The following is a 26956-nucleotide window of genomic DNA, read 5'->3' on the forward strand; positions in this document are numbered from 1 at the left end:
TGTTGAAAGTGGAAAATTTTGAAATTTGAACAATACAAGATTGAATCTGAGAGTATTTTCAATGGAAATTGTGTACCTGAATTAAGTATTGCCATACATATTAACTACACAAGTGGATGAATGAAGCCCTTTAAACAGACTAATGCACTTCATCGTATGTATAGGTGCAGGCAGATTTGGAAAAATTCCATAACAGAACCAACTACATGTTTCCAGTGAATGTTCTATTAGAGTAGTTAGGTGACTGCTCTATTAGAGTATCTCGATCTTGTACACCTCCAATGCTGATCCGGGTCCTTGTTGCATAAACTTTAGCATAAATCCACTGATAATACCTTGGAAAGATGTTTATAAGGTAGTTTTATGAGTATTTGTATTATTAGTGATCATATAATTATGCTAAGACAAAATTTCATTGTAATACTCAGCATATTGATCAAGTAAAGCCTAAATATGAAGGGGGGGCTTCAGCCCCCAAAGCCCCCCCCCCGGATCCGCCCCTGGAGTGTGTGGTAGAGCAAGAAGAAGATTGCTTGAATTTTATTCACATACGTAAGTATGACTTGACAAGTTTTCTTAGACTGTTGTGCCAGACATAATAATCATGACTTCAGAATGAATGGTTAGTGTTCTCCATGCTAGTAATCACACACCATTCTACACTTCCCCTCAACAATTACCTCTTTGTGTCCACATCACCAGGGATCACTATACTCCCAACGTGTGATCATAACAACTTGCACTCTTCACTGAAGCATAACACAAGTAAACAATGTGCTCATCTTGACCAACACTACCTAGTTGATCACACTACTAGCCAGTAAGACAACAAACTGTTGTGAACATTCATCTGACACTTAACACACATCCCAGCCATTGTAAACCATGAAATTCACCTGTAATGGTGCAAACTACAATATATAATGCAGTCACTTACCCTCAACAAGCTGGGGAACACCTTGAGTCCTAATTAACAAATTTGCACCTCACAGATCCATCAGATAGATCATACTGTCTACCAGACACACTTAACACCAAATTGACCATCAAACTGATCACCTTCATCACTCCACACTATCACTGTGTATATCTTGTAGTAGAACGTGACACTGGTTGACTTGAGCCAACTTTGCTTTGAAAATGCTTTTGAGCAGTGCTCAAAAATCCAGATTCACAATTCACAATTATACTTTCAAAATCAAGATTGTACTCTAGAGTTGGTTGTTTTATATATTGGAGGGTTTTCATTGCATGATCAGCAAAATTACATAATTTATTAAAGCTACCATGTTGTAACACCACTGCTACTTTAACAACAATGCTTATGGAACATGTGTGTAAGTACATATCCCATTTGTCACAAATTTTCTCCATCTCTTACAACTACTATGGAACATGGTATGGTAGCAAACATCACCTTGTCTAGACATGCATGAAATGGGCTAATTGATAGCTATTAAAGGTCAGTAAAACTGGCTAATTTCTACCTACATACAACTCTACAAAATGCTATCATAAATAGTATAGTCTTGAAACAAAAAAATCTTGTATAGGTTTATACATAGGTCTTACATATAAACTGTAGTACATAGAACATAGAAGAAAGTCAGCTAACTAGGAAGTGTTACATAAATATTTGTAAGATGGGATTTGTACACCTTCACTCTCAGGCACTGTGTGCTCTCAGGAATCAGGTGACTGTGTACATACAAAGGCAAATCCCTCATTTCCATGTTACCAGGGGCGGATCCAGGGGGGGGGGGGGGGCTTTGGGGGCTGAAGCCCCCCCCTTCATATTTAGGCTTTACTTGATCAATATGCTGAGTATTACAATGAAATTTTGTCTTAGCATAATTATATGATCACTAATAATACAAATACTCATAAAACTACCTTATAAACATCTTTCCAAGGTATTATCAGTGGATTTATGCTAAAGTTTATGCAACAAGGACCCGGATCAGCATTGGAGGTGTACAAGATCGAGATACTCTAATAGAGCAGTCACCTAACTACTCTAATAGAACATTCACTGGAAACATGTAGTTGGTTCTGTTATGGAATTTTTCCAAATCTGCCTGCACCTATACATACGATGAAGTGCATTAGTCTGTTTAAAGGGCTTCATTCATCTACTTGTGTAGTTAATATGTATGGCAATACTTAATTCAGGTACACAATTTCCATTGAAAATACTCTCAGATTCAATCTTGTATTGTTCAAATTTCAAAATTTTCCACTTTCAACATTATTATTCTAACATGCACCTATTCTTGGTTGTCTGTACCTACCCAAACTTTTCCATTAGCAAAATGCTTCAGAGAGCCATACCTATAATCTAAAGGCAGTATATAAAATATCTACAGGCAAAAAATATTAGGGATTTTATGTGGGAATGTCTCCAAATTGCAGTATTTTAGCATCTATTTTTCAAAATTTTCCTGGGGGGCATGCCCCTCAGACCCCCCTAGTTCCAGCATGCTTCGCACACCTCTACCCAAGAGATTAGTACCTTGAGTTAGCCCCCCCCTTTTATAAATCCTAGATCCGCCCCTGGTTACAACTATAATATACTACACAATACAGTTACCAGAGAACCTCCTGGACAATCAAAACAACAAATTCAAATCCATTACGATCAGGTACTCTCTACCAGATCAAGACACACGGTAGTGTGTCGTGGGGCCCAAGAAGCCGGCGCGCCACACCGTGAGTATATTTACAGGAAGAAAGTAAACGCGATTTTCACACCTTTGTAGCTCCGTGATTCCTTATCCGATTGAAACCAAAGTTGCTGCAGAAGTGCCGGCTAGGTAAGGGAGTCCACATTCCTAATTTGAAGAAAATCGCTCCAGCCATTTCCGAGATACGAGCGGCCAAAGTTTGGGTTTTTTTTCTTCGTTTTTTTTCTTCTACTTCTTCTTTTCGCACACTTTGCAAAATCTGCCATACAACGCGAATGCGTACTCCAATCGGGCTGAAACTTGGTATACGTAAAGGGCTCATTAAGGCGAATCTCAGTACCACGTTTGGTAGGGATCCGATGAACATTCACAGAGTTATGACCAATTATTTGTGTAAAATAAGGTCGAAGGTCTGTCACGCCCACAGGATAAACCGCTTGAAGGAATGAGCTGAAAAGTGCTATGTAGATGGAGTAACTATCGTAGGAGTGCCTTTTTGTGGTTTGAAAGGAATCCAGTTAAAGGCCATCGAGATATGACACAAAACCCAACCTGTGTCACAATTACGCGATCGATTTTTATGAATAAAAAAACTATTAGTTTTCACGCCTACCAGGCAAACCGCTTAGAGCAGTGAGCTGAAAATCGGTGTGTAGCTGGAATAATTATCGTAGAGATTTCTTGCAGTAGTACAGAAGAATCGGATTACAAACCACTGAGTTATGATTCCAAAGCCAACTACGTGTAGCATATGCGAGATCGAGATACTCTAATAGAACAGTCACCCTAATAGAGCATTCAGCTACGTTTAAAACTTACTTTACAGAATTATATGACATTGCAAGTTATTCTGTAGGGAGTTCAGCTACAAACAGTTAATCTTATAGACAATTCAGTTACAAGCAAGTCACCCTGTAGAGAGTTCAGCTACAATTATGTTGCTGTAGAGATTCAGAACATTATAAGTCACACTGAAGAGAATTCAGCTACAAACAAGTCACCTTGTAGAGACAACAAGTCACTCTGTACAGAATTCAGCTACAAACAAGTCACTGCGTAAAGGGTTCAGCTACAAAATAGCTACCCAGTAGAGAGTTCATCTAGATCATTCAGCTACAAACAAGTTACTTTATGCAATGTTCAGCTACAAGTAAGTCACTCTGTAGAGAGTTCAGCTACAAACAAGTCACTCTGTAGTACAAACAAGTCACTCTGTAGTACAAACAAGTCACCATGTAGCTGGAGAGTTTAGCAACCAATCAAAAAAACCACTCTGTAAAGAGTTCAGCTATACAAACATGTTATAACTCTATAGAGAAAGTTATAACTCTATAGAGAGATCAGCTAGAAACAATTAGTCATCCAGTAGAGAGATCAGCTACAATACATCACCTTATAGAGAGTTTAGTTACAAAGGAACCACCATGTAGAGAGTTCAGCTGCAAACATATCACCCTGTAGAGAGTTCAGCTAGAAAAAGTCATCCTGTAGAGAGATCAGCTAGAAGGATCACCTTGTAGAAAGTTCAACTACAAACAAATCACCCTGCAGATATTTCAGCAACAAACAAGTCACCCTATAGAGAGATCAGCTAGAAGAAGTTACCTTGTACAGAGCTCAGCTACGAAGAAACCATCATATAAAGAGAACAGCTACAAACAAATCACACTGTAGAAAGTTCAGCTATGAACAGATCACCCTGTAGAGAGATCAGCTAGAAGAAATCACCTTGTAGAGAGTTCAGCTTCAAACAAATCATCTGTAGATAGTTCAGCCAGAAACAAGTTCACCCTGTAGAGAGATCAGCTAGAAACAAGTCACCCCATAGAGAGAGCAGCTACAAAGAAACCATCCTGTAGAGAGTTCAATTACAAACAGATAACCCTATAGAGAGTTCAGCTACAAACAATTTACCCTGTAGAGAGAGCAGCTAGAAGATGTTACCTTGTAGATAGTTTAGCTACAATCAAATCACCCTGTAGAAAGATCAGCTAGAAGAAGTCACCTTGTAGAGAGTTCAGCTACAAACAAACCACCATGTAGAGAGTTCAGCTAGAAGAAGTTACCTTGTAGAGAGTTCAGCTACAAAGAAACCATTCTGTAAAGAGCTCAGCTGCAAACAAATCACCTGTACAGAATTCAGCTACAAACAAATCACCCTGTAGAGAGATCAGCTAGAAGAAGTTACCTTGTAGAGAGTTCAGCTACAAAGAAACCATTCTGTAAGGAGCTCAGCTGCAAACAAATCACCTGTAGAGAGTTCAACTGCAAACAAATTCTCTGTAGAGAGATCAGCTAGAAGAAGTTTCCTTGTAGAGAGTTCAGCTGCAAAGAAACCATCATGTAGAGAATTCAGCTACAAACAAATCTCCCAGTACAGAGATCAGCTAGAAGAAGTTACCTTGTAGAGAGTTCAGCTACAAAGAAACCATTCTGTAAAGAGCTCAGCTGCAAACAAATCACTTGTACAGAATTCAGCTACAAACAAATCACCCTGTAGAGAGATCAGCTAGAAGAAATTACCTTGTAGAGAGTTCAGCTACAAAGAAACCACCATGTAGAGAGAGTTCAGCTGCAAAGCAATCATCCTGTAGAAAATTCAGCCACAAACAAATTGCCCTGTAGAAAGATCAGTTAGAAGAAGTTACCTTGTAGAGAGTTCAGCTACAAAGAAACCATCATGTAGAGAGTTCAGCTGCAAGCAAATCACCTGTACAGAATTCAGCTACAAACAAATCACCCTGTAGAAAGATCAGCTAGAAAAAGTTACCTTGTAGATAGTTCAGCTACAAACAAATCACCCTGTAGAGAGATCAGCTAGAAGAAGTTACCTTGTAGAGAGTTCAGCTACAAAGAAACGATCATGTAGAGAGTTCAGCTGCAAGCAAATCACCTGTAGAGAGTTCAACTACAAACAAATCTCCCTGTAGAGAGATCAGCTAGAAGAAGTTTCCTTGTAGAGAGTTCAGCTACAAACAAATCACCCTGTAGAAAGATCAGCTAGAAGAAGTCACCTTGTAGAGAGTTCAGTTACAAAGAAACCACCACATAGAGAGTTCAGCTATAAACTAGTGACCTTGTAGAGACATCAGCTAGAAGAAGTTACCTTGTAGAGAGTTCAGCTACACAGAAACCATTCTGTAAAGAATTCAGCTGCAAACAAATCACCTGTACAGAATTCAGCTACAAACAAATCACCCTGTAGAAAGATCAGCTAGAAGAAGTTACTTTGTAGAGAGTTCAGTTATAAAGAAACCACCATGTAGAGAATTCAGCTACAAACAAATCACCCTGTAGAGAGATCAGCTAGAAGAAATCACCTTGTAGAGAGTTCAGCTACAAAGAGACCACCATATACTAACTACATACAAAAAGAATTTCAGCAGCAATTGAGGTACAGTAGGCTGCAAAAAAAAGTTAACATTTCATAATTGTAATTACACTGTAGTAGCGTAATTACAAAGCGTAATTACGAATTATGCTCTATTGGTAACTATGAATATATTGTATATACAGGTGTATGGCTGGTGAAAAACTACTTTTTTGCATAATTACGAATTATGATCAAAATGTAATTACAGTACAAACATGGTAATTACTTAGTAATCACACTGTAATTACAATTACGAAACATAAACTTTATTTTGCAACCTACTGTATGTACCTGACCCTGGTCAAGTGCCCTCAAATTACGCAGTGCCTTAAACTAGCTAGATTTCATATTACTTCAAGAAATTAGTTTTTACAATGTGGATTTTGAGCTAGCTGGATAAGTAACAAGTTGATGTTGTGCTACTTCTAAAAACCTGGCGTCCATGCAATTAATACTATCCCATTCTAACTAAATTAATCAGCCATGTATACAATTTAGTTTATATTCATGTTATAGTATTATTAATTCAGTTAGATTTTGTCTTTAATATGACAAGACATGGAGAGCCCCAGCCCCATGTGTGGTATGTAATCACTTGTAGTGGTTGGTGTTTGTGGTCGAAAAAATATGTTTGAGCAAAGTTTATGTGAGTCCAGTAGTCCAATGGATACACCCCACATGAACACAGTGCCTAGGATCTCTACAGCAACAAGAAATAAAGTCACTTACCCTCAACAAGCTGTAGAACCTCCTCAACAATCAAATCAACGATTATATATACACCTCACAGATCCATCAGGTAGATCATACTGTCTACCAGGCAATACACAAATCACCTAATGTACATAACACCAAACTAACCATTCATCACTCCACACTACATTACCAAGCTATGCTTCATCATGGCCACAATCTTCATTGCCACTCTTAGACAAGTAAAACTTGATTCACCAGAGGTGTAGCAACATTTAGTGAAGGGGCTAAGCAGGGTGGTGATTGCTTGATACAATTTGTACAATGTGTAACCTCACGTAGTATGCAGAACATGCACTTTCTCAATAGGGAGTCTAGGGGCATGCTCCCACTGTAAAATTAGATGTTTGAGATAGAATTTTGTAAGTAATCTTTTGTAGCTGCATGACTGCTCTATTAAAGATTTGACTGTTCTATTAGAGTATAAAGTGGAGGGCTAAGCCCTTCTAAAATAAAAGTTGGGCAACATTCTGCTTTCCATCTTCCTTAAATTTGTTAACTGTGCTTTAAAAATGCTACACGCCTTCGTTCATGGTTACATGCAGTAGCTACATAGTGTCACTACCTACTACACTAATCTAAACATCAAGGTGGATACAAGAACACCAATGATGTGTATAGTTAACTTAAAAAACATACTATTCTTCCCCTACCCCTACACACCAGCTAGTCAGTTATTCTACCATCTACAACTACACAAATAGTCACTAGAGAAATAGTGTACACACACTCATGGTGTACAATACATGTGGTAACAGTTAAGGTGTATGGTGAACTGTGTGATGTCACTAGTATATAAAACAATACACAAATGATCCTAATATTGTGCATGATATCCTAAAGCTAATGTTGTAGATTATTCTGCAACACTTGTCTCTTTCTTGTCACCATCTGAAGGTGTAGTAGTGGCATCACTAGAGGACGAGGTAGTTGTCATTGCTACTTCGATCATTCAGTTTGTTGTTATCGGTCGTCTTGTTATCCTGTATACTTGTTGAATGCATCAAAAAAAAACAAAAAACATTTAGATAATGGTGTACATAATTTTGATCTTTAAAAGATAACTTGATTATTGAGTTGCATTTTCTCCCAAACTTATTGTAGGATAATAGCACCCAGCAAGGGCGGCCCCAGGAACTTTAGTGAGTGGCTTTCATGTTATAAGCAAATTTAAATTTAGGGGGTATGGGGAGAGATTTCCCAGGAAATTATGTAATTTAAAATTGAATCTGGTGGCAATATTGCCAAAGAAATCTTTAAAACTGACAGTTTAAAAGGTATAATTATGTTATATTAGGAACAATATAATATAGGCTGCTTAATTGTGCAGCACAGTATCAGGTGTAGGCTAAAGAGTAAAGGGACAGAGCAATGTGATGTGTGAAGCATGGATGTTATTCTGGTGGTCTGGGGCATGCCCCCAGGAAAAAAATTTAGATTTTAACATTCTGATTTTTTGGACTATTTTTACTGTGTTGGCACAGGTTTGCAGTTGTTAAGTGATACAAAATGTGACTGTTTCATTAGGGTGACTGACTGCTCTATTAGAGTATTTTGATTTGAACTTTTTTACCATTGCAAATCAATGTAAAATATAATCTTGAATAGACTTTACCAGTTCATGGAAACCTCAGAAACCCCTCTAGATCCACTCTTTCCCAGGCCAACACAGATTCAAACACCACAGTCCAGTGTATTAAGGCCTAAAGAATTTGATCATGGGAGGTAGAGTCTAACGATGTAGCTACATTTAGTTATTAATGGAAAAGTCTACAGAAAATTTTGTTTAGTACTTATAGCTGTGTTAACTCTTCTACTAAACTATTTACTGACTACCTAGATAGTAAACTTTCTTGTATAATGGTTATTTGTATCGACAATATCAAGGTATGTTCCAGGACCAGTTTAAGACCCATATGCTGATGTTACCATACTGAAGACGTGGTCTTACAATAGACTTGTACAAATGAGGAAGTCAATAAAGCACTTACTGATTAGTCCCAAAAGTCTGCTTGCTTTACTAACAGTAACTTCTACACATGCTTATGAAATTTTAGCTGACTATCGATTGTGATTCCTAGGTCTTTTTCTTTGCTATGTAGATATCAATGTGATTGCAGTTTGCCCGATCCAGATGTAAAATTTTACATTTTGATACATTAAAAGGCAACTGATAAAATTATTAATATCTTGTTGCTACCTACAAATATCAGTATCACCTATCACATGACTGTATACCTTTTCATGAATTTAGGCAAACCCAAGGTTTTAAAACACAAGGACCTCAAGTTCTGACTAACCACTACCTTTTATTTGCTGATGATACAAATTCTAATGACCATCACGTGGTCTAGTTATCAAATAACAGCTCAGGACCATATTCAGGTATTAATGTCCTGGTTATAATTAATTCTGGGCATTATTTAAATACAGAATTTACAAGAGGAATATGGCAAATATATAAGTACTGCAAAGTGTCACTTACTCTCAGCATTAGCAAATCTTATTGCTAATTGTTTTGGTTTGGCTTCTTCATCAGCTAAGTCAGCCTGAGCTGTCCACACACATGCACGATCACTACCAGCACTTGGTAACAACATCAAATCAGCAGTTACTATAGCAACAGTAAGCAACACAACTAACATTGTTGATTTGCACAAAGTATCCAATAGCCACCAGTCTTCTTGTGCTCAAGATCCTCACATCTCAATCTCCCACTCCGCAGTCCTTCCACTCCAGAAGATCTTCCTTAGCATTAAACCTGAACAGCTTAGCTCTCCTGTGGTAACCAAAGGAAAGTTGTAACACCAACACAAAATGATCTTGATATATATAATATATATATATATATATATATACTAGCTACAATTGGAGTTATACTTCTTACATAAGGTGGCCTTATAGTGGTTCACAGCAGCATGTTCACATTAATTATTGCATAATTACAAATTAAGGCATTAAGTGAACTGGCCACTGGGCAGTTATTATCCCAAACTCTGTAATGATAAGTTTAAGACTCAATATCAATATCGCATAGTACAATCTCCATTACAAATTTTAACCACTTCCTCCTCTTCTTCCAATGTCTTCAACTTCACAGGAGCTAGCTCAAATGTCAACACTGGACACAAGGTCTTAGAGCTATAATACTATGCTTGAGAAGCATTCTGTAGCTAACAATAGCAAACAAACACTGTTCAACTAGTAACCTTGGAGCTGAACTTAAGAGACAAATAGTATTTACAAAAAAAAAAAAAATTGAGACTGTTTTAGAAATGATTGTAATTATTATAGATAGAGGTGAATTAAGGTTACTCACACTAACATATACGTACGCAGTGTTTAAATAATCCATTAAATTTAGCAAAAGGCAAGGTTAACGTTTTAGCAAATGGATTCAAAAAGAAAGGTTTGCCTAAGTGGCAAGGAGTCAACAGATAAGGTTCTAATGTACCCCAGGCCCATCCTTGATCAACCCTGCCAGTAAGTCCTATACATCCGTACTCCAAGAGACTCACTTTATTTAGTGGCAAGGACTTATTAGGACACAAAAACAGCCAAGCTGTAAAAAGGGTGCGGCTTTGTTGTGAAATCAAAGGTTGCCCGGCAACCAAGGATCTACGTAAATGCTTATAAATTTTTAATATTAGCATAATTGTTGCCACCTTTGACTTCACAAAGCTATTAAAGACTGAACCCTTTTTTTTCACATCTTGACTGTTTTTGTGTGGATCGATAAGAAGTCTTCTTAGCCTTGTGCAGTGGTAGTACCGTAGCCAGTGAGGTCTAACCGAGGCGCGGTTATTGCTTCATAATTGAAAACTTCTGACTATATATTGTTACATGACCAAGTCTGTTTTTTAAGGTGGTTTATAGTTGACTGCTCTAGTAGGAGTTCACAAAAATTCCAAGGCAGCCCCTGGCCCCTATAATAAGACACTACCATAGTTTATATATCATACACCATGCAGTTCTGGCTTTACTGATCCTACTACATACATACCTTCCATGGGCTACTATTTATATATAAAGTGCTGGAACCACCATATGATCATGAGTCACTTGCAAGCTTGTTGACCCACTGAACCATTTGGAGGTTTGGGTGAGGGGTGCGGTTCAACCCTGGTCTACCCCTTGGGCATACTGCAGTCCTCAGATGTTTCACCCAAGCTCAGTCCCAGGAATCACACAAATAGGGCACCTCCTCTAAAAGGCCCAGGCCTTGGTGGTGTCTATAGGGCAACACTGTAAATGTTGTATAGCGTAAGTGACATTAAACTTGCTTCACATGCCATGTAGTCATTTAACCTTAATATAAATATATATTCAGTGACATCATTCCTTGTCATGCATAAAGACACTTCATAGCCACACAACTCAAGTATGTGTGCACACCAGGGGCGTAGGGAGGGGGGATTCCGGGGGGTTCAGGAACCCCCCCCCCCCCCCCTGTAAATTTAGACTTCTGCAAGCAGGATCCTAACACACCATTTAGTGTGGCAGGACAAAATGAGTGAGCAATATAGTGTAATGGCACAGCACAACAATTGATAAAACTTACATTCATCTCTCAGGGAAGGATTTACAGAGGTAACATGAGCCCTCTTCAAAACTTGTTAAAAAGATCGATATACTCTAATAGAGCAGTCAGGTATATACTCTAATAGAGCAGTCAGGTAGAACATGCATTTAAATATCCATGTCCATATGAAGTTTTTCAGACATTCCAACATTAAATGCAAAACTTAGCATGACCTTATACTGCTATAGCTTTGGTGTGCAGTGTTTAAAGATATAGAGCTCCAGTAATTTATCACTTGTGTTATGCAAAATGAATTCATGCTATGCATATTTGTATAGTTATATTGTTTTGATTGTCATTTGTATCAGTGGATTCATGGCTCCTATACCACAGTGAGATATAACCATCACTTACAGATTACTATATGTGTCTCTATGTGTTATGCTGTCTGTTTCCACTAGGTGACTTTATCTAGTACTACCTTCATCCCAGGGGCACTTAATGCATCATAATTAATGTACTTTTTGCATAAAATATAGCAATTTGCTGAGTTTTGATCTATTAAAATATTGAAAGTCTCTCAGCGGCTGGGGGCTGCGCCCCCAGACCCCTGCTTCTAGTAACTCAATGCTGGTGCTGGAACCCCCCTTCAAAAAATCCTGGCTACGCCCCTGCACACAGTTCTGTAATGTGATCTGATGTGTACACAGTTCTGTAGTGTGATATGAAGGAAATGTACACTGTTAGTAACTCCTACAGTTCCCATTACAATAAAACTATATTATTACACTGCACACCATGTGAAGTCAGTTATGTGCAAGTTTGTTGAAAATGTTGTCAGTGATCTTCATAATAACAGTGATCCTCACTAAGGAACTGGTGATGGCTACTGAGCAGTGTAGTAAGTATCAGTTTAAATCACCTTTCTACCCTGGTGAGTCTTGTGAGGACATCTATAATAAGAATCCTGAATCTTATGAGTGGTCAGGATATTACTGGATCACTAATGGTTCCACCAGGGTGTATTGTGGGATGACTTATACTGGATCATCTTGTGAGGACATCTACATCAATAATCCTGAAACTGGTGACAGGTCAGGATACTATCGTATTATTGTCAACCAGTGGACATTTTGTAACATGACAGCAATTTCTTCTGTAGTTATATTCATCTCCACATGTGCTGGTGTGGGAGGAAGATGGAGAAGAATTGCCAATATCAATATCAGTGCAGGAGATGACTGCCCCAGTGGATGGCACAATGATACTCACTCTGGTGTTAGCTTCTGCCGTGTGGTCAGTGATGATCAAAACACTTGTTCCTCTACAAACTTTTCCACCAATGGTGCAAGTTATCAAGGAGTGTGTGGTAGAGTGAGAGGATACCAGAAAGGTTATTCAGTTGCTTTTCAGGCATATCACAACCACAACCAGGGTTTAGATGGCTACTATGTTGATGGACTATCAATCACTCATGGTAACCCACGTCAACACATCTGGACAGATGCTAATGGATTACATGATAATTGTACAAGTCAGAACAACTGCCCATGTGCTCCTGGTTCAAGATTTTCTCCTTTCTTTGTAGGAACTAACTATTACTGTGAATTGGGGACGATTAACTTTTATAATCCTTCTGCCTACCACTTCGATGACCTATTGTGGGACGGATCTGGTTGCTTCACTAGCAACTGTTGTGACAACCCTACCCAACCATGGTTTTACCGAGAGTTAAATGGGACCACCACAGATGATATAGAAGTTAGGATATGTAGAAAACAAGGATTTTCCATTGGCTCCACCTTGATTGATCAGTTTGAACTCTATATTCAGTAAACATTTTATGCATATCAGTTGCAATTGTATTTAGATAATGCATTGTACTATAGTATGTTCACGTTGAGCTGAGCCCTGAAAAACAGCTAAAAATTAAAAGTGGATTTTTTCTCAACAGAGTTAACATTTCTGCCAACCAGATGATTATTGGTAACAGCAAAGATGTCAACAACAGACACGTACGGTTTGGCTCCATTACAAGTTCCGGAAAGGGCTCTAATAGACACTGTACTTATATGGCTTCTCCATAGGAAATGTATTGTAAAAGTTTTGATTGGCCGTAGATATTATGTCAAACATTTGAACAACAAGATTTTGAAATATTTTTAGCGGATCAAGCAGTACTGCAAATGAGCCAAATTTCAAGATCATGTGTAATTGCATCCATGAGTTATTAAATGTTTTTGAGGGTTCAGCTCAACGCGAACATACTATAATTATTTTAAATTAAATGTAATGTACGTAGCCTTCAATAATCCTGGGTTAAGGGCTATACATGCTTACACCAAGAAGCCAATCATGACATAATCATACATCATTTTTTGTGCTCTGTTAAAATAGTGTTTTAATTTTTTAATCTCTTCTTGAACAACATTATTTTGTAAGCAGTTTGGAATACTGTCTAACATTGTGACCATAGTGTTGTGATAAAAATATTAGTATGACAACACCACATCTGTTCATGACTGTGATGCATGAACTCAAGTTATTGTCTATGCTTAATAAAACTAAACAAAACTTCTAAGTGGCTATCTATAGATCATTCCTCCTTAACTAGTGTTCATATTCAGAACATTAAATACTGTTCATATTATCTGCTACACTTGACCTGTGTTTCAAGCTCAGCAATAGGGAACAATGCATCATGCTTTGATGCAGGAGGTTAGAGCCAAATTCCCAGGCATATTGAAGGTCTGTCCACCCTCCTGGAGATTTTGCTCACCTGGTCTTATTAATAAACAACCTTGTAATGAGTTAGTTCAGCATCAGTCTCCATGTAGAGTTTTTAAGACTGCTAGACAGGTGGCTTGTAAACTAATGTGGGAGAAACTTCAGTCCTGTTATTAATGCTATCACCACATGGTCAGGGACAGAGATGCTGCCATTAGCCACATCACCAAGAAGTATGATGCATTACAAAACACACAACCAAGATGTCGGCATTAGTGGCCCACACGCACACACAACCACTACACACATATGTAACAAACAGGAATTCATCCGTAACAGATCTACTGCATAAATAGAAAATCTGCTTGAACTGCTGTCTACTGTGCAATTCTGTTGCTATGTGTATATGGATGACATCTATTACTTGAGTTTCCATAAAATTCTTGGGTTACATCTGTGTTGTGTTGGGATGCTATTTACATAGTCTCTGTAATAATTATTTTTTGCAAATGATGCTGGAGGTAGCTCAGTAATAATAACAACACAGTTGTTAGTCATATATATAGCTTCATCAAGGTTGTTTATCATGAAGGCATGCATCTTAACCAGATTCACATCTAGCATCCTCTGCCCTCCCTTACTTCAATTTTTAAGGTACAGGTAATCTAAGGGCTTATACAGTATGCATACCTTGTATTGTAAAACTCTAGGTACAGAGCAACTGCTGGTGGGGGGCATCCTCCCTACAACCTTCTCAACCAGGTAACTATAAAAAGAATTTCAGCAACAATTGAGGTACTCTAATAGAGCAGTTAATAACTCTAATAGAATGATTTCGTGAATTCAAATTTGAATCAGTTATTACTCAGCAAGGTCTTCCATTGTCATTGCATGATGTATCCATTTAAACCATTCACATAACATACCACAATTTGCTTTATTATATGCAAAAGTTTTTCATAATAGAAGTCTTTTACATAGTATGATTTTATGATTATACAATTTCTACACCCATGACAGCAAGTGCTATAGTACACATCTATTAGAGGAATAACTATTAGATCTAGTTATGTGAGCTAGAGTTGACTAGCTATAGTGTGACTGCTCTATTAGAGTATCTCAATCTTGCAGTAGTAGGTTTAGTTCTATAGATGCTTAGTTGATAGCTACACTGCCTACACAGTATTAAAGGCAGTAAGTCACACATAGAAACTCTGAACCTCAAAATAAACAAAGCATGGTTAGTAGCTAACTAACTAGTAAAAAAAAACTTCGAGTAAAATAATTGTACAAATTTTGCATACAAAATAATAGCTAAACAAAAAAGTGGATATGGCAACAATGTTTGAATATCTCACTGTGATATTGAGTATACATGACTATAGACAGATAACTTTCTCCCTGTCTTAATCTGTGTATTCCAATCCCTTTTTCCAGTTGTTGGATCCATCTCTAAATTTTAATGCTTGTCGATATGCTAAACATGACACAAATGTAACCCAAAAATGTTCAAAAACACAAGTGTTGAACAATAGCATATACAATGTCTACAATGAAACTTTGTCTAGAAGAGTAACCCTACCTCATCGTAATGATCACACCAACATTACTTCATCACAGCAGTAGTACTATAACTAATAGGATTCATAGAAGTCTCCTTTTGTAGGAACTAATTGTTACTGTGAATCAGGAGCACAAAATGATACTGCCTACTACTTCAATGACCCATTGTGGGACAGATTTGGTTGCATCACTAGCAACTGTTGTGACAACCCTACCCAACTATGGTTTTACTGAGAGTGTAAACGGGATCACTACAGATCGATGATATAGAAGCTAGGATATGTAGGATTTTCCATTGGCTCAACTTTGATAGATCAACTTGAATGCTATATTCAATAAACACTTTACATTACAATACACACTGTTTGAGCCAATGTATTAGAATATGGTAACCACTTTGGTAGTAGATTGCATATTATGAAGTTTTAGAGATCAAATTGAATTGCACAAATAGTGAAAGTTAAAAGTACGGTACATCTGGAGTTAGGACCTTTATCTCTTCATCTTTTGCATAACTGTACATATGACAGTTAATAAATAACAAAAACATAATATTTTAACATGGAGAATTTAGGATGAGAATTATTTTTCACTAGCATTGGTGTCTGCCTTATCTACAGGTAATATGCAATAACATAATTACAATCTAATGTAATGGGAATCAAGCTACTATTAGCTTGAAACATCAATGCCATTCATGTATGCAGCATACACGGTGAGTCAGTGATGTTGCTTTTAAACAACATGAATGTTGTGCCATCCTGCTAGTAAACCAAAATGATGTGAGCATGCAGGTAAGTTAAGTGGCAGTAAACTGTTGATAATGTGTTTACCACACAGATGTATATGGTAAGAATCTACACTTATATTGGCTATGAGCACGCTACTGGATCAGTATATTATCCTACATTACACTTGTTTAAGTGTTTCCTATAAATTCCTATTATCTGGTCTCTATACTTGCATAGCTATCCCTCTATTATCATCAGCATGCTAGTGACGTTTACTGATACATAGCACAGAAGAAACACTAAAAAGTGTTTTTGAAAAGGCATAGCTATAGGTACACAATGACGGAAAATAATTCATGGCATGAAAAGTTACACGGTGGAAAAGAAAGTCATACATAACAAAAAAAATACGCATTGAGAAGAGTATTCAACATCTTTATTCTTCAAGTTTGGAGGTTGTAAAACCACAATTGTCTACTAATTCCAAATTGGGTCAAGCTATGGATAATTTATAGCAATTCTATTTTTTTTATTGCTACACTTACTGTACAAGGTACACCATTTATGGGAACATTAGTAAGTATAAGCAGATGTTCCCATCATAGTGCAAAATATTTTTTATGTATGTTTTGCGAATGTGTAATCAAAATACTCTAATAGAACAGTCACTAACATTTTAAGAGATGCAAGAAACATTTTGCTTAATTCACATGACAGGCCTACACACCTAAACAACCCATTTCTAACCACTGAACAACTACTGCCTTACAGGTAAACACTCAACAGCTCCAGTAAACTTTCTATAGTAGATGTACAGAGACTGAACACTTTATTAGAGTGGTTGTTCTATTAAATGATACAATTTACACCTACATCACTTTTGAAACAAAGCTCCAAAGTTGACCATAAGTGATGGCAAATACAAAAGGATGTGATATTCATATCAAAACTGCCAAGCTGTGAAAAAGGATGTGATAGCCAAGTGAAATAAGTTATGAAGCATCGCCACGTCATTAAACTGATTGACATTAACATCATTGCAACCATTTCTTGGCCATCACCTTTAACTACTAAGCCAATCATACAGTATAGTAGTACTGTATAGTAGGGACCATGATGATTTGCCTATAGGTATCACCTCAAAAACAGCCTCGCTTTCCCTACACGACAGCTCAAAAGAAAATCAAACCCAAAATTATATGCATACCAAGTGACCCTACACACTTCCAAAAAGTTTTTATGGACCTTATTATCAGTGTAGCTACTAACTACCATACAATAAGTATAATGATAACTTGGCTGTAACAACTGCCATGGATAGCACTACAGCACTAAGATAGCAATATATACATATCTGGCAAAATTTTTAACACATAATAGAACTGCTTGAACTGCTATATAATACAGGTGTTGTCTACTGTACAATTGATGTTAATCTGTTGTGATGGGTGATATCCAATACTTGAGTTTCATTCTTGGGTTACATCTGTGTTGTGTTGGGACATTGTTTGTATAGTACCTGTAATATGCATGCATTGTACTTCATGTACAGAGAAATTACTGGTACACTAGCATCAGTGAGGCAGATTCAGAATGGATATCCTCCCTATAGCCTTCTCAATTAGATAACTACAAAAAGTATTTTAGCAGCAATTGAGGTGGTAGTAGGTTTCTGCAAACTTTTGATGTGTAATAGCTGCAGTAAGTCGCACATGGAAATTTTGAACCTCAAACTGGCCAGTAAATCACTTAAGTAAAAACCTGTACAAATTTGCATACAAAATAATTTTAAACATACAGTGGATTATGGCAACGATGTTAGAATCTCACTTTAATACTGAGTAACATGACTAGCCAGAGAACTTTTGAAAGTCTCTGACCACAACTACATCTTAATGTGGGTTTTCCCCTCCCTCTTGCAAGCTGCTCTGTAATGCTTGATATCATGATGCTAACAGCTGTAACTCAAAAAATGCAAGTGCAGATCAAAAGAATAGCATATGCAATGACTACAGTGAAACCTTGGTAATACTACCTCATCATATGATCACACCCAAATATAGTAACTTTACTTCATTACAGCAGTATTAACTTGTATGATATATGTAGGGCTCGATGTGCATCATTTATGGACTTGTTGAACTATCGTCTGTCATTATGTCTATTTCCTTTCATCTTCAGGTACAGAGGTGTTGATTTGTAGGAATGTACCAATGACATCATTTATTTTCAATTCAATACTATTGTCACACACAATAATCAGACAGAGTAAATAAATTGATACCAAGTTTAAGATCTAGACACTCTCCACTTTACCTCAAATATTCACGTACTGACTGTAGCATTAATGTTAACCAAAGCCCTACTATAGTATAATATTATTATTATACAGTGAAATAAACCAAGGCACAATTAGACATTGTGTATGCTCCATACATTATTACCTGGAATGAGGAGTACCTCTCTATTGCAGCAAACGGACCAGTCTATTCACCATTTCTGTTGCTACACCACTTCACCTATGATGTAATAAGGTATACACCAAGTCACATTTTACAGAACAGTACAAACCTTATAACTTGTTGACACATAAAGCTTGTACTATGTACTTGTTGCTCAGGATAATGGTACAAATCATTGTAGTCACTTACCCTTAACAAGCTGGAGAACCTCCTGAACAAATAACAAATTCACACCTTACAGGTCCATCAGGTATATATATCAGACAGTGCTGTAAAGTCTTAATAAAAAAAATTTAAAAGACAACACAGTACCTGATCTATGACACCAAACTGACCATCAAACTCATCACTCCACACTGCAGCATATATATGTAGTCATTACCAAGCTACTCTTTATCATGGCACTTCCAGGTAATAACTGCTCATATAATTTGTAGTCATGCTTGCTATCTTTCTTAAATTTGTTAGTTGTTCCACCTTCAAGTTGATTTATTTCAGTTTGTTTAGTAGGTGCTGTGTGGAATAGTATACCAAAAGTGATGTAGTTAACATACAAGTCACCAGTAGTATACTCTTCCCCTATCCCCAATGAATACATACCAGCTAGTCAGTTATTCTACCATCTACAACTACACAATAGTCACTAGAGAAATAGTGTACACACTCATGGTGTACAATACATGTGGTAACAGTTAAGGTGTATGATGAATTGTGTGATGTCACTAGTATACAAAACAATACACAAATGATCCTAATATTGTGCACGATATCCTAAAGCTAATGTTGTAGATTATTCTGCAACACTTGTCACCATCTGAAGGTGTAGTAGTGTCATCACTGGAGGATGAGGTAGCTGTCACTGCTGCTTCCTTCGGTTTGTTGTTATCAGTCATCTTGTTATCCTGTGTACTTGTTGTTGTGTCATCATCTTTGATGGTCATCTTTGTCACTTCATCAGCTAAACTATCATCAGTTTTGCTTCCTTTTGATTCTGACTGAAATTTCTCAAATGTTTCTTTAAATTTCCCTGCATCTATGAATAATAAAGTCAGTATGTGAATATGATTAAATGATGTTTTATTATGTAACACACACTTAGTCATTTATTGTAGCCAGTTACTACCCTCATACAAAATCCTTGAGTTTAGGTACTTTCCAACATTTCAACCTGGTCTCTGAGTCTTCATTACTTCAGATGTTTGATAGGTCAGGTACAAATCATAGACTAACACAATTACCATGGAGTCTGGTTGTTCAGCACACATATATATTAAGCACATATTACTTATTAAGTGTACACCTGTTTCTCATATTAATCACGGTTGATAAGCGCATGTGGATGAACACGAAGCTCCAGCATGAGACAAGAGAAGGAACACTAGAGGTTTGCTAATAGTGTATAGCATGAAATTTCACAAAGTACAAAGCCAAAATACACGCCTTTACTATACTTACTAAGTGAAGCAGTCTTCTGTAGTATAGGATTCAGTGCACAAAAACTTAATTTAAAAATATGGTTCATGTAATGACTGCGATTCACACCACCCCAAGAGAGTGAACCACAACAGGGCTTATTTATTAGGTACACGTGCTTAACAACTACATGTTAATCACAATATTTTTTTCGTGAACTTTTATTAGGCATATGTGACTAACAACCAGACTCTATGGTACTATAGCTGTGAGTACGAAGGATGTATCACCATCCAATAACACATTGAAAAAAAATTAGATAATGGTATGGGTAATATGCTTTTATCTTGGGAAGATAATTAGATCTTTAAATCTCACTGAATTGCTATACTCTCCCAAACACATTATTAGCCTGCAGTGAGTGACCAGTCATCCAGATTTAACCACAACACATTAATTTTATAAGCAAGCCTAGATTATGTTTAACATTGTACATAGCTACATGTGATACAAGTCTAGAGATGTCACGGAAAATTTGATTTAGCACAGATCTGTAAAGTGTTTTATGTGTATTTCATCTTCAAAACTACTGACTGACTTTACCAAATACCAGATAGTAAACTAATTGTTATTTTGTAATGTAGGTATAGCCCATATTTGAACCTGTACCTGATCTCCATAATGTTGTAGCACTATACAGAGGTGGTTTGGCAAAGGGACTGAAAGTTTTAATGTAGAGCAGTTTTATCAAACAGCACAGTAGGACTGTTTAAGCAGGGAATCGGATCTTCCAAAAAGTGAAGCATGCTGCCTTACATGCCGGCCAGGTTTAGAATTATAATGAAATATTCGAAACAAAATTTTTCGTCTGCTTGCCAACCTGACCAGTCACAAGGCTGGAGGCCACACAAAGTAGTGCATGACTGAAAAATAATAAACTCATCAGTGGAATGTGCCTTTAGGGATTCCAACGAGTGTGTGCCTCTGCACCTTGTCTTTCCTTCTATCTTCAACCAGGCTAGTCGTCTTATTCTTCTTGATACAATGAAACCATATCAACAATGCATTAATTTTCCATATCAACACCATCCTTGAGCATATTTACATGCCATAAAAGTATTTAAAGCATTTACACTTGGTAGATACTTGTTCCGCAATAGGTTTGAGACAACGTATATTTACGATCTTGGTTGAATGAGCATGAGGACCATACTTCTTAATAATCTATTTACTTGATCGTATTGACCACACCCTGGACACACCCTGCATGGTAGGTGAAGGCCAACTCAAGATACTCTAATACAGCAGTCACTCTAATAAAACAGTCACCTGTGTAGAGCTGTATGATATAACAAAAGCTAAACAAACTAGTATATCAAAAAACTATTAATTTAAAAATTAAGTAGGGATCCAAATGATAAAAATTAGATATTACAGCATAGCTTTGGCATTGAACAAAATCATTATTATAACATGATAATGTAGGGTTTCTCCCACCCAGCTATGCTATAATACCATCATTCGTCTCTGGTTTCACTACTTTCATCACTTGTATCCCTACTTCATTTTTAAATTAATAGTTTTTAATATACTAGTACACAAATATGCAAATATATAAATACACTTTCTTTCTAAGTGGTCTGCACTGATCAAGACTTGTAGGGATCAGTGATGGTCACACTAGTTATCAGACAATTGTCATACACCATAATACGTATTATACGTACAAATTTTCAAAGTACGTAATTTTCATAGATTGACAATTTTCACGGTTTTATTTTCAAGAATTACTTGAGGTTACTTATTTGAAAACAGAGCTAACCCTGATAATTGTCAATTTTAAAGGATGAAAAATTTGTGGACAGCTAAGCAACCACAAAAATTACGTCCCTTGAAAATTAGTATGTATACAACAGTAAAATAGCTACAAAGGACCAATCTGCAAAATTCCTAGCTGGCTATTAGTGACTAAAAGTGCTCATGGAATGGAGTAGATGCCAGTTTTCATGTACTCAGCAACTGTGTAAGAATCTTAAGTGCTGTATATGGTGACCGTTCTACTAGAGTATTTGTCTGACTGCTTCATTAGAGTATCTCAATTTTTTGCCTGTATTTTTTTATGGAAGGGGGTTTGGAAGAAGAGAAGTGCTCCCTGTGCCCCCCTCCCACTAGATCTGCTACTGCTATACCATGTAGCATCTTTTTTTTTTAAGTAGAAAATTTTGCATAAGTGGTAAAATCTGAATCTTGATTTTGAAGAGTGCGTTATTTCGAAGTCCGAAATAAACAAAAATTTGTTGGTTGTATCACAAATTATGACGATACATGCACACTTGCAAAACTAACTTACTAATGAAATAATCCTCACTCCTTGTGCGCGGCAGAGTCTCAAGTGAAATCGAATTTAATCAGTCACTGGTAACTGTAGCTGACTAGCGACATCATTTCCCCACAATGACCCGTTCTGGGTCAACTGTTTAACACAGTAATGACACTGTTATCCATCACATGTCAACACCACATAAAAGCTACTTGCATAAATTTATTTTCAAAGACTTTAGAATTTACTTTTTCAAAGCTTCGATTTCTTTAGCTCTTCAACAAAAACATGCTCAATTATTTATTTAACATGGGATTGGATTATATGTTGTGTAATTATCATGTGAAATAGTTAGGCAAACAACAGCCTGGGACTATTAATGTCCTGGAAACCTGACACAATTAATCCTGGCACTTATTTAGATACAGAATTTTGGCAAATAGCAGAACTGCAAAGTCACTTACTCTCAGCATTAGCAAATGTTATTGCTAATTGTTCTGGTTTGGCTTCTTCATCAGCTAAGTCAGCCTGAGTTGTCCACACCCATGCACAATCACTACCAGCACTTGGTAACAAATTCAAATCAGCAGTTACTATAGCAACAGGTAATCAGAATGGTTCACGGTAAACATTACAACTCACATCAATGATTCGCACAAAGTTTGTGTGTCTTTTCTCTCCTCATGACAATCCGGTATGTACCAGTCTTCTTGTGTTTCAGAATCCTCACATCTCCCACTCCACACTCCTTCCACTCTGGAGGATCTTCCTTAGTATCAAACCTGAACAACTTAGCTCTCCTGTGGTAACCAAAGGAAAGTTGTAACACTAACACAAAGTGATGTTGAAAGACAGACACAATTGGAGAATTAAATTTTGTCTCTTACAAAATGGTGGCCTTAGTTTAGGGGCTCACAACTTTACGTTCATGTTAGCTATTGCATAACCACAACTTGAGGCACTAAATTGAACTGTTCACAATTGAACTGTTCACAGGGCAGCTGTTATCCCAAACCCTGTGATGTTCAAGGTTGGGTAGTTTGATGAAGAGAATAGAAGGCTAGTACTTAAGATAATTACATAACATCATAGAAAATGGTTGCTAAGCACAAGTATATCAAGTGCATACTCATTTCTTGTACTTAATCGTAGTTGATAAGCTCATGCAGATAAACACAAGCTCTAACACAAGCTCTAACACAAGCTCTAACACAAGCTCTAACACAAGCTCTAACACAAGCTCTAACACAAGCTCTAACACAAGCTCTAACACAAGGTGCAGTTATACAAGAGAAGAAGTGGTAGAAGTTTGTTAACTCTGTGATGCTTGAAATTTTCAAATGGTACATGGCCAACAATAACAAGTACAGAGAAAAATTTGGAATTTTCAACTAGAGTAGGGACCATAGCACATCAATAAAAAGTACTGAAACAACTGGAGTAGTGCATGATATTAAATCACAGTAAAACAATAAGAAGTGTTATATCCCGTCCTATATATATAACACTTCTTATTGTTTTACTGTGAATTAATATTGTGCACTACTCCAACTTGTTTCAGTACTTTTTATCGATGTGCTATGGTCCCTACTCTAGTTGAAAATTCCAAAATTTTCTGTGTACTTGTTTGTAAACCTTTTTAGTAAATAATTATTATGACTGCCGCATGAACCCACGCATACCGCATCTGAATGGCGCCGTGTGCCCCAGCTATATTAATTATCGTCTGAAAAGTGAAGTATCTATTACACTTCGTTGTCAGCTATGTTCAACGTAGCATTTCGGATCAAGAATAACACCTCTGCAATCCACACACACCGAAAGAAATGGTGCCGCGCGCCCCAATATTAATTATAGTCTGAAAAGTGAAGTATTCAATGATTACGCTTCGTTGCCTGCTATGTTCAACCCGTTACACAGCAGTACGAATCAAGAACTGTTCGAAAAGTACCTCTACAATCAAAATAGCCACTACGAAAAATACAGACGATTTCCGTTACGAAGGGAAGCCATCACGTGCTACCACCAGATCAACACTTTTCGCTGTCAGCAAAGATGAATGGGACACAAAGGAGGACACTGTTAAGTCCATGAAGAATGCATTGTATGTAGTGCGGTATGTCAAAAGGCACCGGTCGGACCGAAGCAATGTCGAACAGTGAAAAATTCAAGCCCGTAGCCTTAGCCATTATTGAGTTACGCTTGTCTGAAGGCATCAGTCAGTCAGTTATTTACTCAGTCAGTAGAAAATTCCACTAAATAAATTATTTTTAAAATTCCGTAGCAGCTTGTTGAAAACATTTCGGGTTGATCTGAAAACCTTTTTTGGGTTTAGTTCAGTTTACCTAATCATAGATAATAGAGTAAAAGGGATAGGAAACGCAAGCGATTTCCGGTTTGATTTCCGTTACGCGTGACTTGAAAGGACAAGACAGTTTTGTGTTCAAGCATAGGAATTAGTGTTCTAAGCAGCGTAAATAGTAATCCCAACAGACTACAGCAAGTACTTAGGCCTTTGTGAGAGATTTTGGCGAGAGAATTCAGACCGTAGATTTTGTAACAAAGCGTAACGCATTAACTGTGATTGTTACACACTGTCATACTTTCGCTCATAGTACCTTCATGCCTCGTCCATACCGCTTCTTTTATAGCCGGTTCCACTTTCGAATCTTGAGGTAAGCTAGGCGTGTCACCAACACAGTCTTTTACCGTTGTGTTGTACTGCAAGGTGGTTTAAACTTTTGGTTAAAAAATGGAAGATACTTAGTCGTTTCTTCAAGCAACAGTTCCTATTTTGCTCTGATATTTGCTCTGGTTCCCTCTGTTAAATGGTAAGGAATAGGTTTATTACAGTTGAAAGGATAGAATATATTTACGAAAAAGTAAAGTGGTTTAAAGTAATTTTTGGGCCGTTTTTTTCACTTTCAATCTCCTTTAATTTTGCGTACAACTTCCTTGAGGGTTGGTACCATCCTAGTCCCCTCGATTACTTACTTGAGTTCATTGTAGTGAAGTTTTCATAGTTGTTGGTTGCAAAATCCTGTCGTTACAACAATTTGTTTCTCTTTGATACAAGCGCAGCAAGCGTAACGAGTATGTTCGTGACGTAACAAACGGAATTCCAATAGAAATGTACGTAGTTTGTGACATCACGTTATTGCGTTTCCTATCCCTTTTAAGTACTCTATTATCTATGACCTAACCAATACTGCCTCATCGTCATCAGGGAAAATTGAGGCTGTTTTTTGGGCGATATAATTCCGTGGCCCACACCTACTCCTTTGTGGTCCCTACTATACAGTTACTATCGTACTGTATGATGTGGATTTTTCACTATGAGCAAGAGTTTATAATGGTGTAGGGAGAGTATTGAACTTCGCTATACCCAATGAAACCTGTAAAGTAGCCCGCATATCTTTTGTGTCCTCTTGTAAATCTGACCACTGTTGATTTCCCAGATCTAACACCTTCTTAGTTTGGTCAGGTGGTCCACATTGAATCCCTATGGCTATCATGCTTTGAAAATGGCGACCATGATGAAACCTCCTATTAAGAGGTCACCCACGATGTTGATATCTATGGCTTTCCGGATTAGTTGGCTTTGTCTTTTCTCTTCGTACTAGTTCCTCAACGCATTGTGTCATACTTTTCTCTAGTACACTACTTCAGTCTCTCAACATGTATGGGTGTACCCACTGCACTTATAATTAGTTATCAACCAACACAAATCACCAAGTCGTTTGAATGATACCATAGGACTTTACAGGCTCATTTTTCACAAGGTATAGCGTAGTTCAACACTCTCCCTACACCATTATAAACTCTTGTTATCAGTCTTCTGAATTTGTGGTTTATACAAAGGCACATGTGCATAAAAATTATAATTTTTTTGAGAAGCTCTATTATGGATGTGCCTAACAACCAGGTTTTATGGTACCCAAGTATCAATGAACTACAATTATTGTATAGCAGTCTCCATTATAACTAGTGCTCACATTTTAAACACTTCCTCCTCATTTTCTTCTAATGTCTTCACCTCCACAGGAGCTAGCTTCACCACCAGCTCAAATGTCAACACTGGACTCTCCACCGGAACATCATCCTATAAATGAAACGTCACCTAGTGTGTAACACAAGACATCTTAAAATACATTTCAAGAATCAATGTACACAAAACTCAATAGGAAATACTATGGAAACACGGTAATTTATAATTAGACAATGGCATGCAGCGTTTCGTTTGATGTGTGGAGGTCTCTTATTTGCGAAGAAACCTGGTATCAGGTGTCTTACGGTAAGACACCTGACAGTTGTTTACAACCACAATGTGGCCTACAGTAATGCAATTAGCCTTGCGATTGCGAGCAGATTATTACAAAGAAATTACACTCAGGTACGTAGTTCAGCG

The 26956-nt window shown here is 37.2% G+C and overlaps 1 non-coding gene and 1 pseudogene across 1 annotated transcript; one reads left to right on the forward strand and one right to left on the reverse strand.

The window, feature by feature from the left end:
* Positions 1–7476: 7476 nt before the first annotated feature.
* LOC136245726 (ran-specific GTPase-activating protein-like) overlaps positions 7477–26956 on the reverse strand; it is a 69769-nt pseudogene continuing 50289 nt past the window's right edge.
* LOC136246150 (U4 spliceosomal RNA) lies at positions 10561–10705 on the forward strand. Its single transcript, XR_010696271.1, has one exon. It is a non-coding gene; the product is annotated as a U4 spliceosomal RNA (small nuclear RNA).

This window comes from Dysidea avara, chromosome 15 (assembly GCF_963678975.1).
Source record: "Dysidea avara chromosome 15, odDysAvar1.4, whole genome shotgun sequence".
Classification (NCBI taxonomy): domain Eukaryota; kingdom Metazoa; phylum Porifera; class Demospongiae; order Dictyoceratida; family Dysideidae; genus Dysidea; species Dysidea avara.